The sequence below is a fragment of the Mesoplodon densirostris genome, chromosome 7, assembly GCF_025265405.1.
Source record: "Mesoplodon densirostris isolate mMesDen1 chromosome 7, mMesDen1 primary haplotype, whole genome shotgun sequence".
Taxonomy (NCBI): domain Eukaryota; kingdom Metazoa; phylum Chordata; class Mammalia; order Artiodactyla; family Ziphiidae; genus Mesoplodon; species Mesoplodon densirostris.
Window position 1 is genome coordinate 56228126 of NC_082667.1, and position 14854 is coordinate 56242979.

At 57.0% G+C, this 14854-nt stretch overlaps 1 protein-coding gene across 1 annotated transcript in view; it reads right to left on the reverse strand.

Annotated features, from left to right (window-relative positions):
• Positions 1-14431, reverse strand: part of CAPN5 (calpain 5) — a 54050-nt gene extending 39619 nt beyond the window's left edge. Inside the window, exon 1 of the mRNA XM_060104659.1 lies at positions 14308-14431. The gene's annotated coding sequence lies outside the window, so the exon portion shown is untranslated. The remainder of the gene's footprint in view (positions 1-14307) is intronic.
• Between the last annotated feature and the right edge of the window lie 423 nt (positions 14432-14854).

A 14854-nucleotide genomic window follows, 5' to 3' on the forward strand; every position in this document is an offset into this window, starting at 1 on the left:
TCTGCCTTCTCCACCGCACGTCCGGAATAAATGCCTCCAGTTCTGTAGGGAGCACTCTCCTTCATGCTGGTGACCTAACCTCCCCCAAGAGGACTCCCTGCCCCACCCTGTGACCTTCCAATCTCCAAAGCCAGACTCTCCCACACAGCCTTCCAGACCTTGCAGCGTCTCACACTCCTGGACAGTCGGTCTCCTCTTCCTAGGCCTTGGGGGCATCTAGCGCTGGTCCGGACCCATCTCCCTGTCTGACCTCCCCTCCCCTTCAGGCATCCCCTGGCTGATGACCCCCACATCCCTGTGTTCAGCCTGGACCCCTCTTCTAGGCTTCCAACTGGCCCATCTCCTGTGAGGGCCAAACTCCACAGCAGAGTCTGGATTGAACCCACACGCAGCCCTGGCACACGAAGGTGCTGTGCCTATCAGCGTCCTCCCTTCAGCCCCCTGCAGTCCAGCACCCTGAACCTTGTAGCCATGTGCTGACCAAATGCAAGAGACCCAGACTGGACTGACTCAGGAAAGGGCTCTGGGAGGGGAGGGGAGGAGAGGGAGCCGCAGCCAGGTGCCCTGACAGAAGCTGGGACAGCCAGGCATCTGACTGACAGCCCCATCTATGGCCCTGTATCTCACACTCCATCTGGGCTGCTGGCTCCAGCTGGGAGCTCTAAACCCCCGGGCCTACTTATCATTGGGCCTGCTCAGGGCAACACTGCAATCCCCACCCCCAAGACACAGGCCCCAACTTCGCAGGGAAACTGAGGCAAGGTAGGCCAGCTTCTAGGGCAAACATGAGTTTGTGAGCAAACTGATATGGGTGTCAGTCCCAGCTGTGCTACTCACCTGCTGTGTGGCCCTGAACAAGTCACTCAACCTCTCTGATTCCCTATTTTCTCATCTCCACGATGGGAACAATGTTGCTTCAGTAACTGGAAGATGCCAGTAAAATTAACCAGAGGCTGCAGAGACTGCTTAGCAGGCCAGAGGGAAGAGGAAGAACGGAAGTAGAAAAGCCCCTCTCATTCCCAAGAGAGAACCTCCATGTCTCTGGCACCTGCCGTGTGCAAACCACCTGGCTAGAGGTTGGCGTTTAGGATTTGCTGGGTAGGCCTTGCATTGTTGCCATTTTCAGAAAAGAGAACTGAGGCTCAGTGAGGGGAGGCAACTTGCCCAAGTTCCATGGCAGAGTCTGCACTTGAACACACATCCTCTGACTCTGGAGCCTCCATCTTGGCCTGGTGACCCCAAAGTGCGGGCAGGGCTCACCCCCCACACACCCTGGCTGAGCCAGCCCCACAGAAAAGGAAAGATGAGGGGATTCAATAGAGGGAGAAACAGGAAAGGAAGGAGGTGAGAATGGAGGGGTGAGGGTGGAACACGGATGGACAGAGGGAGAGCAGGGCTGATGGTCCCTGCCTGCCGAGGGTCTGAGGGCTGGCTTGTCCTCTGCTCTGGACGCACAGCCACTTCATCTTCTGCCCATACATCATACAGGGCCCACCTGTTCCACTGCTGTGTGACCTCAGGCCAACCCCCTTAACCTCCCTGGCCATCCCTCTACCCGGGAAGGCCAATAACCCTGCCCCTTCCCACCCACCCTCCCAGCGTTGGAGGCCTGAGGGAAAGAGAAGGGGGAGCCTGGAGAGGCAGCCCCTGGGCTCCGGCACACAGCCACCAGGAGCGCCATGAGCCTCACAGTTTCCTGAAAGGCCTGTTTAGGAAGCAATTTAAGCTGCAAGAATTAGATCAAAGAAGCTGAAAGCAGGAGCCCAGAAATCAGCTCTAGCAATTCCAGTGTTCAGAGCCCAGAACCCAAGGAGGAGAAGCGAGCTGGCCGAGGTCACGGAGCCAGGCCAGTGGAGAATGAGGGCTCTGGCCACCCTCCAGGCCACACGGCGGCCAGTGCTGCTGGGAAGGTTTGCTCCTAGGACAGAAGGGAGGAGCAGTGAACAGAGAGGGGGAAGCTCGGCTCGGCCCAGGTCCAGAACCGGGACCAGGCCTGGCTGGCTGAGGGTCTGACCCAGTTCAGCCATCTCTCCAGCCTCACCCCTGCCCGCCAGGCTGACCCTGGCCTCCTTATGCCAGGCTCTCTGGCCCTGGCCTTTGCACAGGCTGCACCTCATGCCGACTGTCCTCCTGCACCCTCTGTCTGCCCCAAGGTCACCTCCCACGCCATCCACTGAGTCAACACGCCCAAGGGGTCAAGAGTCACCAGCCTCTGAGCTCTGCTCTCTCCCTCTAGTTCCAGGCATAACCACTGATAGATACAGATAAACCAGCAATCAGGAAAGCCAGCTTCTAAACCCTGGCCTCTTCTCCCTGGGTCTGAGCTTGGGGCTGGGGCACGTCCTGTCTTCAGGACACTGAAGTTTGAGCCAGGCACTAACAGGACAGCCTGAGCCTCCCAGCTGCCCCCCCAGCCTGCCCTCTTCCCTCTGCTCCTGCCAATCTCCCTCTCCCCCCACCATTCTCTACCCTGGGCCTAGGTTCCAGTGCTACGAGCTCCTTGCGGTCCACTCAGGGCCTTTGCACACACTGTTCCATCCACACATGCACACCTGGAGAATTCGGGTCACCTTTCAAGACTCAGCCCAAGAACCTCCTACCTGTGCGACATTGTTCCTCCCCCTACCTCCACAGTCCTGGAACCCCTGTGACAGCGCCCGTTACATCGTACCCCATCTGCATATGACTTGTCTGTCTCCCCAGCCTACACCCCTGCAGGACAGAGCCCATGTCCAGCTCCTCTCTGTATCCCTAGTGTCCAACATTGGGGAGCGGGGGTGGATTCAGTGAATTTGGGTTGAATGAGCCAACACAGATGAGGCATGAGGAATTCCTTCACTGGTGGGAAAAACAGGTTCAAAGAGTGCCCAGGACTCCCAAGGGGGATCAGCTTTCCATGTCAGAGCTGCACCAGCTCTCAGGTCTCCTGAAGGCCAGGGCTCGCCCCTTCCCACTAGATCAGGCCTCTCTCTCTCTCTCCCCGCCTCCCCTCCTGTTCCTGATGTTGTCTGTGGAAGATGCGGCTAAAGCCCTGGAGCTCTCTGCTGTGGCCCAGCCCTTCTCTAGCTCCTGACAGAGACCTGGCTTTACTTTTGCAGTGTCCCCCTAAGCTGTGAGACCTGGACAGGCCATGTCACCTCTCTGGTCTGCATGGTCCTTGTGTGGAAGGAAGAGATAATGTGCCAGGGCCTCTGGGAGGATCAAATGAGACACGGCCGCATGGAACAGCACTTTGCATACTTTAATGCACTGTGTCCCTGGGGGATGTCAGCACGGATGTCTGGGTCACATCTACAATGTGCCTCTCCTGCCAGGAGGGTTACAACAATTCAGGGTTCCTGTCCCCAAGGAACTTCATGGTCTAGTGCAGCCAAGAGACACAAGGCAGAATGGAAATATGCGTCATTCCAGCAAGAGGGACACAAAGAAGGCTTTGCAAAGGCCTGGACCCAGAAGTCAGCTGTGCTTTAGGAGAGAAAGGCCACTCCAGGCAGAGGGAATAGCTCAAGCAAAGGCTCAGAGGCAGGAAAGCACAGGTTGATTCAGACCCAGCCTGGTATAGTGGGATTCCACAGAGTGAGCATGGGGGCACTGACTCAGGTCAGAACAAGGGCATGGGAGCACCCATCAGGGAGCTCAGGGAACCCAGTCTTCCAGCAGGTCAGTCAGACCTGAGTTTGACTTCCAGCTGCACGACTTAGCGCTGTGTGTCCTTGGGCAATTTACTAACCCCTCTGAACTGCTATCAGCCCTTCCTGGTTCCAGCCTCTAAGGTGGCTTCTGCCCCGGGGCCTGCCCCATAGGAGCTCTATCTACCCTCACCTTGGAAACAGCGTGTACCTCCTTCCGGGAGGGTGTGCCCTGATCTGCTGTCCCTGGATCTGCTGGAGGTGGCAGGGACAGGCCAGGGGTGTGTGGGCAGAGTACGTGCTCATCTTGCAGCAGGCCACACGGAGCCAGCTACAGCGGGGGCAGGTAGCACTGAGCCTTCCTGGACAGTTCAGCCACCGCAGCTAGGGGGAAACAGGAGACAGTTTCAGTCCCATTTTTTCTTTTCTTTCTTTTTTTTTTTTTTTTTTGCGGTACGCGGGTCTCTCACTGTTGTGGCCTCTCCTGTTGTGGAGCATAGGCTCCGACGCACAGGCTCCGTGGCATGTGGGATCTTCCCGGACACGAACCCGTGTCCCCTGCATGGGCAGGCGGACTCTCAACCACTGCGCCACCAGGGAAGCCAGTCCCATTTTTTAGATGAGAACATAAAAGGAACATGTACAAAACCTGCAGCCCATTAACTGGACCTCAAGCCTCCAGCCTCCTCATCACACCAGGGCTTCCCAAAGCAGGCCCCAGGTCAGTACTGTGATCATTTCAGGGGTCGCTCTAAATTGCTTTACGTGGCAGTAAATAAGTCAGTAAGAAAGTTATTCCCCATCTACTTCTCTCTCAAGGAGAACTCAGTTCGGTCCAGCAAGTTCTTGAAAGCCTCACGGCCCTTGCCCATCTACTTAAAAAAGGAAGAGCCAGCCCCAGGCTCAGAGCAACAGCACCTGGCTGCAACTGAATGGATTTTTCCATTGTTTTAATTTAGTTTTAAGATTCTTCCAGTTATCTTGTACTTAAGAGAGTAATACTGACTTTCCATTTAGAGTAAATGCACAGTTTCCTTTAAAAAATATCAAGGAAGAAGGAAGGTGATTTCAAGAAATCTGTTAAGTTCCCGGTGGTGCAGGCAGGAACCGCAGCATTACATCACACCTGGAGGGCAGGGTGCTGCCCAGGAAGGAGTCAAGACTGTGTTCCAGAACTGTGTGGCAGGGGAAAGTCACCTTACCTCTCTGAGCCTTGGGGCTTCCTCTAAGAGGTGGGACAACAGAGCCAGCACTCAGAGGGCCAAGAACAGCCAAGCCCACTTGAAAAAGAGCAGCTGGAGGACTCTCACTCACAGGTGACAAGACCCTTCACAAAGCTCTAGTAATTGACACAGTGTGGGGCTGGCATAGGGTAGACAAACAGACTAACGGAACAGACTAGAAAGCCCTCCAAGACAAGGACACCTGATTTTGACAAAAGGTGACATCACAGTGCATTAGGGAAAGGATGGTCTTTTCAATGCATGGTGCTCAGTTGACTAGCTATCCGTGTGGGAAAAGCTTCATCTTGACCCCGAACGCACACCACACTCAAAAGCAATTCCACATAGACTGCAAATCTAACCGAAAGGTAAAACAGTAAAGCTTTTTGAAGAAAATATTAGAAAAAGAGCATATCCAAATGGCCAATAGATGGAAGGAAAGTGCTGGACTTCACTAATCATCAAGGAAATGCATTAGTATATGTGCTGCCGAAGCGAGCACAAGGAAATGCAAATTAAAAGCACAATGAGATACAACTATACCCTGACCGGAATGGCTGCAGGGAAAAACACCACACACACACACACACACACACACTCTCTCTCTCCCAAGTCCAGCTCTTCCACGTTGGCGGTGGGAGTGTCAACTGATACAACCACTTTGCAAAACTATCTGACCACATCAATTAAAGCTGGACAAATACATACTCTATCATTCAGTAATTCTACTCCTAAGTATATACTGAACAGAAACACATGCACATGTTCACCAAAAAACAAGTACAAGAATGTTTAGTGTAGTAGTATTTGTTATAGATAAAAATTAGAAACCACCCAAAATGTCCATCACCAGAAGAAAGGATGAATATGGTGTTTAATGGAATATTATACAGTAATGAAAATGGACAAATTATTGCTGCATGCAACTCACGGATGGCTCTCATGAGCACAACAGTAAACAAGAGAAGCAATACTTCGATTCCACTGATGTAAACTTGAAAAGCAGATATAAGCCATCTATGGTGAGTTGAAGGCAGGATGGTGGCTGCCTTTGGGGGTAGGGACTGGAAGGGGTAGGAGGGGGGCTTCTGGGGTTCCAGTAACACTGCTCCTTGACCTGGGTGGTGGCCTCATGGATAGGGTCACAGAGCTATGTATCTATGACTTATGCATTGTTCTGTAGGTCAGTTGTGCTTTAATAAAATCTTAAACAGAAAAAGCCTATGCAGGGGCCCTGGGAAGAAGGCCCAGCTGAATCTAGTGACCCCGATCCCACCAGTTTTGGGGACATTACATACCCGTAGGGTCCTGCCTGGCACCCAGGGTGGGAAGACCCAGGGGTGTGGAGCAGGGAAGAAGCCCGGGCTGGGTCACAGCACTAGTCCGGGCTTGGCCTTTTTCATGCACAGGCTGTGACCTCCTGCGAGCCGCCTCCTCTATCTCTCAGGACACCTGTGGCTTTGACCCTTGAGGTGCTCAAGTCCAAGAGAGGATCCCACAAGGTCGGGGTGGCAGTCCCACACCCCACTGGGCACACACCTCCAAAGCTTTCTCTCTGAGGAGGGGGTACCAACCAGCCGGGTCCCATGCTCAGGAGATGTTCTTGGCCCTGAGGGCAGGCAGGGCGCTCAGGGAAAGGAACTGAGCTGAGGCAGAGTGGCAACGTGGGTGCGGGAGGAGACCACAGGCAAGGCTGCCCAGGATCCCAGCCAGAGGTCCCGGAAGGCCAGGCGCAGGGATCGGGCTTCATCCTGAGGTGATGGAGAGCGGGAAGGGTGCTGAGCAGGGGAGGGACATGAGATCCACCTGGCTGCCACACGGAGAATGCACTGGAAAAGGACACGACCAGGGCAGAAAAACCAGAAGGCAGGCCAGAGAGCCTGTGTGCCCATGTGTGAACGCAGAGCTGGGTGGGAGGCAGACCCACCTCTACTTGGGGACCAGCCAGTTGTGGGAGTGAAAGGAGACTACAGGAGGCCTGCTGCGGGTCCCTCCTCTGTGCCCCAGTTCCCACACTCCACAGTGGGTGCCCATGGCACAGCATGGCCCGGCAGAGTGGGTGTCATCCAGGGCCGGCCAAAGGAGCCAAGGATGCCCGACGGACAAAGCCCCCCGACCCCGGCCCCGCTCCCTCAACCTCCCACCACATCCCACTCCAGGCAACAGAGCCCTGTCCCCTATGCCACATGACCAGGGAAGGGCTGTGCAGCTTATAATTCAGGCAACAGTCAATTCCAGCGTGCTCATCTTCTCTGGCACCCCTCTAGGCTGGTCCTGAGCTGACAGGAGGGGGTCAGATCCTCACGGCAGTCCCAGGGAGAAGAGGCACAGGGTGACAGGCACAGACCAAGAACTAAGCCAGACAAACTGTGGTCAGTTGTCCCAGAAGCAATGCATGTTGCAGGTGGGGCTATAGGGGCAGGAAGAATGGTGGTGTCTCTTCAAGATGGAACTGGACAAAGCAAGGCTGGAAGGCTAGGCGGGAACCTGCAGGGGGAGCACACAGGCAGGATGCACTCCAGGTGAAGGGAAGGCAGAGAGAGAGCATCAGCTAACAGCCGCAAGGCCAGGGTGCAGAGCTTTGAGTGGGGAAAGCTGGCAGGAGCGACTTTGCAAGACTGGAATGCCGGCTTTGGGAAGTGGGCTCTCACTGAGGGCAGGGGGGCGTGGAGGGGTGAGACCCAGGGTCAGGTGCTGAAGTAGTGACGCGGGCCAGGGAGAGCCTCAGCCAGAGCCAGGGCAGGGAAGGCCAGAGGCCAGGGAGGGGGCCTGGAGCCCCAGGGTTTGGGTTTTATCAATGAGGTCATTCCCCTTTATTGTAGAGCCACTCCCACTCCTCTCTTGCCCCATGAGCCACCGTTTCAATAACATGCTCAACGCGTCTCTCTCTGTCCGACTGTGGTTGTGTTGTGGCCTCCCAGGACCCCATCTCCCCCATGCACCATGTGCTGAGGAACGGATGGCAGGGTGGTGGGGGGGAAGGGGTGAGGAGTGTAAGCTGCGCTGGGGCCACCGGGGCTCCGGCAGCAGAACCAGGGGGCCAGGACCAGTGAGTCACTCTGGCCAAGGCCGAGCAGGCGCCACCGGGACTGGGAAATCCTGTCTTTCTTCTCCACTGCTCTCCCCTTATGGTTTCTGTCTGTGTCCAATCCAGTCTCCACCCAGCTGCAGTGATCTTTCTAATATGTAAACCCGACCAAGCGCTCTGTGCTAAGAGACGAGTGGGTCTGGAGGGCAGGGCCAGGCATGTTTGGGGCTCAGGGTCTCTCGCTGGTCCTGCGGGACAGCGGTCCTGGGGCGCTGATGTCCCCCCGGCCGTGTATATGAGGGGAAAGCTAGCCTCGGGGCTGGCCCGCTGTGTGGCCCTGGCTGAGAGCCGAGGCCTCTGCCCCTCAGCGGTTCCCACTGGGACTTGGGTGTTGTGAGGAGGGGGCCGGGAAGCCTCAGTAAGCAGGTGAGGCCCAGCTGGATCTGCCGGGCATCATCAGGGACAGGAAGAAGCTGGGAACCTTCATGGGCAGCAGGCTGGCCAAGGCTCAGCATCAGGCAGGGTGAGCAGCTGGCTTGGGCACTGAAAGTCACTGGGCCTGGGAAACCCGGCCCAGCAGCACATCTGGTGAGAAAGTGCAGAGGGAGCGGCAGGTGCCTCCAGAGCAGCAGTGGCTCTTCCTTACCCTACTGGGGCGGGGTTGACACCTGCAGCTGCAGCTCACAGGTGCGGCTCACTCCCCACAGGGGAAACAACCTACAAAAATGAGACTTGATCAAGTCACTGAAGCTGCCTCAGCTCCACTGGGCTGTGTGACCTCAGGCAAGACCCTGCCCTCTCTGGCCTGCAGGCTCTCACCATTGAATGGTGGAGAGGGGGACACTTCTTGCTCTTTTCCAATCAGCTATGTTTGTCACCAGGACAGCCTCTTTTCCTGCTTCCTGCATAGGTAGTCTGTGCCTCTAGCACCACCTGCCTCCAAGAATCAAGGTTGGAAACCTGGTGGGATGGTGCCCATTTCTCAGACTGGGAAACTGAGGCTCAATTCCTAGGTCAAACTCCTGCACACCCTCAGAAATGAGCTGTACTGTTCTCATTGCACAGATGAGGCCCGGGGGCGCAGAGAGGGAAGAGGTGCATTCAGGACAGTCAGGAGCCTGTCTCATGTCAGAGCTCAGCTCTGCTCTCCCTGGCCCACCACGCCCTCCCTCAAGCAAAGGCAGTGACCCACTCATCAGCTCCAAGGAGTCCCACTCAGCTGCATGCCCCCATTCAACCTTCCCACACCTGCTCTGTGCCTGGCCAAGGGGGCAGTGAAAAGTCGGACCAGGCTCAGCCCGGGAGGTCAGCCTGGTGGAGGAGAGACAGCAACCCCAGCACCAGCCAAAGAGATCTGCTCTCAGAGGGCAGTGATGCGTTCAGACGGGGCAGGAAAGGCTCGAGGAGGAGGCGGCATCTAAGCAGGAGCTCATAGGGTGGGCTGTGATTTCTAAGAGACAGAAGTGGAAGGTTCAGAGGAAGATGGAACCTTCTGGGAGGAGGAAACCATTTAGGCAAGGCGGGAGGACAGGGTGCAGGGGAGAGGAAGGAAGGGCCAGCACGGCCACACTGCCACAGCCAGGTTATGGGGACCCTGAAAGCCAGGCTAAGGACTCGGGAGCGTGCCAGGGTGTGAGCCGGGCTCCTGGAGGAGTCACAGGAAGTCTGGATGGAAAGGAGGCCAGGACGCAGGCACGGAGACCAGGCTGTAGAAATGGACCTGCAAAGCATGGCCTTGGCCATGGAGATCCAATGGAGACCCACACTGGGGCAGGGTCCACAGCACACAGCCAGGTGCTGTCTGGGAGTTTGGCTGAGGGTCCTTCCTTGGAGGCACCAGGAGACTCACGACCTCCCAGGATGACAACCACGTCTCTGGGCAAGCAGCGTGTCGGCAGCACTTCCGGGCTCCAGGTGCTGCTCTGCCCCGCGTCACATTCCTGCCCAAGGCAGCCTTGAACGCCAGGGCCTCCTCCTCCCCATGCCCAGAGGAGGAATCCGAGCCTCAGAATGTCCCGTCCACATCCTCATCCTCAGAAGGGGAGAATGAGGCCAGGAAGGGACAAGAACAGTTACCTCTTTGTGTCTCAGAGTTCTCATCTATGAAATGCAGGTCTCCTGCTCTGCTGGCCCAACCTGCCCTCACCCCTGGCTCCCCTCACACGTCTCTGCTCTAGGCAGGACTTAGCCCCAATTGTCCTTGGTATACTCATCTGCAAAAGGGGGCTCCTGGCCTGGCCTTCACAGGGTGATGGTGGGGATCAAGTGACCCTGCACAGCACTGGGGCTATTGAATGAATGTCTGAGATGCACTCCACTCTGGAAGGCTTAACCTACTCTTATGTTCAGGACCCCAGGATGGGGTCTGGTCTCTGGGTCAACCCGTGAGGACACGCCAGCACGCTCCCCTCTTCCAAACATCCCTGAGCTCTGCCTACTGTGGCCTCAGGCTGGGCTCGGGGCCAGAGGTGCAGCAGCCCAGGCTCTGCCAGCAAAGGCTCCTAGGCTGAGACGGAAGCAGACACTGAGGGTGACCCCTTGGGGGAAGCCAGCAGCTGCGGGCACCCAGGAGGGGGATCTCTGAGAATGGTGCCTGCAGTGACACGGCAGTTGGCTCCTGTGGTAGGCTGGATAACTGCCCCCCAAAATGTCCACATCCCAATCCGTGGAACCTGAGAATGTTACCTTATACGGCAAAAAAGACTTTGCAGATGTGATTAAGGATCTTGAGATGGAAAGATTATCCTGGATTATCCGGGTGGGCCCTGGATGTAATCACAGGTGTCCTCAAGAGGGGGACAAAGGGAGATTTGACTCCAAAAGAGGAAAAGGCAATGAGAGAGTGGGGTGATGAGGTCATGAGGAACGCCGACAGCCACAAGGAACAGAGGCTCCCCTGGAGCCTCCAGAAGCAACCAGCCTGACACCTTAATTTTAGCTCCTAAGACTCTTTTCAGACTTTTGACCTCCAAAACAGTAAGAGAATAAATCTGTGTTGCTTTAAGCCACTAAATTAGTGTTAATTTATTACAGCAGCGAAACGAAATGAATACCATTAGTATCATTCCTGTGGGTAAGTATGTCGTCTCACACCTCTTTCCTGCTCAAGGAAGTGGGTGAGTGAGGATGAAGTTGTTACTCCTTGAACTGCTCCAGTGGAAAACAAAGTCACCCCAAACTTCAGTGTCTTAGTTACTATATTATTAGTAACACACCAGTTGAGTCCTACCACCTTACCCTGACTGGCAGAAGTTACCCAGCAGTGGGCAATGGGGCAAGGGCTGGCTGGGCAGGGGCAGGCAGATCAGGCCAGCAGGCTCTCTGCCTTTTGTCCCCCGGGCTTCAAGATCCTGAGGCCATCCTGGGAGTACCCTGAAAGTGCTGGCCAGCTGGGTACCAATGAATGGACTTGGTCTAGTCCGGCCACCAGTCCCCTGTCTCACAGCTGACCACATGCACCACTGTGGCAGAAAACCACAGTCCACACCCACAAGCCACCATAGCCTCAGCCAGTGGCACCCTCATACCCCAAGTCCTGGGAAAGCTGAGACCCCTAGAAACACATCCCTGAACAATTAGGACGGGGAGCAATAACTCAGGCCATTAAAGGTCAGCAAACGTTCACATTTCGCAACTTCCTATGTCCAAGCCTGAAGGCTTGGCTTCCTAAAAAAACCTGGACTAGAACCCCAAAGGGACTTGGCCCATTTTGCCATTAGTGAGCAGGGAAAGGCAAGGCCTGAGGCCAAAGTGAAGTCAGCAGCTCGGCCTGAACTAAAGTGAGGCAATCCCGGGGCATCACCATCAACCCAGGGAGGAGGAGAACCTGCAGAGTCTGGGGCCCTCAAGGCGAGGCCCGGGAGGACCACTGCCAGCCAAGGAATGTTTTGAGCAGAAAGGGCAAGGCATGAAGGGGCAGAAGAGGTCTCTGGAGGGGCTAGAGGGGTGGGGGGGAGGGGGTTCTAAAGGCACTCAAAGCACTTGAGGACCCTGGGGCAGAGAAAGGCAGGGGTGAGGTGAGAAGACCGGCAGCAGACAGACTTCTCACCTGCCAGGCCCCAGATAGTGAGCCCCGCCACAGGAGGGCTGAGAAGGCCACAGCTCTCAACCACTGAAGCCAAGAGGGGCTTCTACTTCAGTGGGAGAGACCCTGTTTCCTTTCATCCTTCTTCTCCCAAAGTCGGCCCCTCCTTCCTCTGGGTTGTCCCTCCCCCAGGGAAGAAGGGATTAAGTGATGCTGATTGTTAGGTACTATTAGTTATAATGACTACCAGACACGATGTACTTCGTAAAGCACTTTTAGTGACATGATTTAACTTCATCATCAACCCCTAAATCCCTATGATTAGGCAGCATTTACCCCCATTTTGCATATGTGGAAACAGACTCACAGGGGAAGTTCCCTGCCTCAAGGTGACGTGCAGAGCCAGGCTCAGCGAGGAGGAGGCCTGACACAATGACAGGCCCTGCAGGTAGGAGAGGTCATGGAGACAGGCTTCCCTGTGGCCACTGGGGGCTCCGGGAGGGCCACCCGTTCAGGGATCAGGGCTTCAGGGCTGTCCTGAGAGCCCACAGGGAAGGCCGGGGCAGAAGCAGCCAGAGTCAGCACTGGCCTGGGAGCAGTGGCCTGGACATCATCCCCAAAAGCCCACAGGCCTCTCAAACTTCATCGACTTCCCCCAAACCTGCTCCACCCCCAGTGGTGGCTCCATCTCAGATAGGGCCCCCCTACCCACACTTCCCCATGCTCCACCACCCCCTCCTGTGCAGGCTCTGGGAAGCCCTATCAGATGCCCTCCTCAGGTGCCAAGCCTAGCCCTGGGTGGGGAGCTGGGGAGGGGAGAGGCGAGGGGAAAGAGGAAGGGGCCCCTCCCTGCTCGGGCCTCCCTAGCAACTCACCCACCACAGAGCCAAAGATGACATTTCTGGGATGCACATCTGATGATTTAATGCCCCTCCCCATGGGCTATCATTCAGTTACATGCTTCCAGGCCTTTACCCATCTATTCCTTGGGCCTGCAGTGCCCTGCCCTTTCTCTTCTGCTTGGTGAACTTTTCATCCTTCAGCACCCAGCACCGATATAACCTTTGCAGTGAAACCTTCCCCAGCTCCTGGGCAGGGACTGGCTCCCAGCACTGGGTGCAACTCTGGGCAGGGGCTTCTCGGTTTGACCCATCTGCCTCGTCAGTCAGAAGAGAGGATCCTCAGGGCAATGACCCCACCTAAGCACATCGACCTCCAGCCTCCCAGCTCTGGCCTGAAGCAGCAACAGCTGGGCCCAGCCTGCCCCGCCCTCAGCCTGGGAAAGCAGCCAGGCCTCCCCACCCCCACCCCAGGACTCTGGGGACTGCAGCAAAGGCTAGGCCCAAAGACCCTGGGTGGGAGGCTTTCAATCCTTGCAGCAGAATACAGTAGTTTCTTCAGGAGGCCTCACACTCATAGGGTAGGCTGAGCCCCACACTCAAACACTCTCTCTTCCAGGAAGTCTGCCCAGATTTCCCCCTCCCCAGAATCCTACAAATAACTGCCCTGGGCACTTCTCTCTTCAATGCTGGTGTAGGGAGAGGATCCTGGTTTGAGAGCCAGGGCAACCCAGGTGCAAATTCTGGTTCAGCAGGCCTGAGAGAGAGAGTAGGTCACTTCACCCTCTGTGCCTCACTCTCTTCCACCCTGTGGGGTCTGGGGCTGAATCCCACCACAGGAAATGAAGCCTGGCGAGAACTTGGCACCTGTTAACGATCTGTCCTGCTTCACCTCTGGAACCCAGGTGGGTCTCCTCAGACTCCCAACTCTGAAAGGTGGTGGCAGGATCAGAGCAGCCCAAGACCCATTCTCCCCCAGCTCTCCCTGCCTCCCTGGCCCCCTCACACACACCCAAGCCCAGCAGCCCAGGAAAAAGGCCCCTATTCAACCTGGGAAGATGGTGAGGAAGGGAATCGACTGTGGCCTTGCCCCCTTTCCCAAGCCGGGGGACGGAGGATGGGGAGGTACCCGGGAGGGGTTGTGTTATTGAATGGGTGGAGGCCTGGGAAGGGACACGAAAGGGGAATTGTGAGGAAGAGGAGGGCAAGAGCCGGTCAAGCCCCGGGAGGTAAACCCCGGCGCGTAAGCACCATGAAACCAGCTGTGGACCCTAGCGTGCAGTGGGAAGACGCCCCTAGCCTCGAGCCGGGGTGGGGGGGCAACGAACCCCCGGGACCGGGGCGGATCCTGGAGGTCCCCGCCCCCCCGGGCCTCAAAGCCAGCGCTCACCTCCTTCCTCCCCGGCTGCAGGATGTGCAACCCCACACCCACCGATTCGTGCTCACAGGGCACGCACTGGCCCTCGCTGCACCCATAACACACACACACTCACACACACCTCCGAAATACACACATGAACACACGCGCGCTCGCACACGCCTCCGTCTGCGCAGAGCCTCCTACCTGCCGCGCCGCCGCGGGTCCAGCGGACTCGGGGATGCCGGGCTCGGCGCTGGCACTGGAGCGGAAGCTAGACCGGCCCTCTCAGCTGCCTCTGGCTCCGGCCGGAGATCAGCTGGAGCTGGCCTGGGGCGGGGCCCGAGCTAGGACTCCCTGGCGGCCGGGCCCGCCCAGCGGCCTCCGCCCACTGGGGGACAGAGGCGTGGTTTCCAGCCGGGCGGGAGGGCCAGGATTGCCGCGCATGCGAACTGGCGCCGAGCTGTGAGGTGAACGGGCAGGAAGGTGGCTGCAGAGTTCCCGCTGGAGAGTAGGCGAGGATTTGGGGGCCTGAGCGGCCCAGCCGTCTCGTCTGTGACCGTCTCGGCTTGCTCGGGCCCGCGTTCTCCGGTCCCTCCCTCCCAGCATCTCCGGGAGTTCCCCAGAGCCCAGCCTAGGTCGGCACCGAGGCAGGGGGCTGGGAAAAGAAGGACTCGAAGAGGCGAGCGCCCATCTCTTCCCTATCTCCATGTCTATATCCATCCCCAAGATTCTGGATGGAGGAGCGGGACCC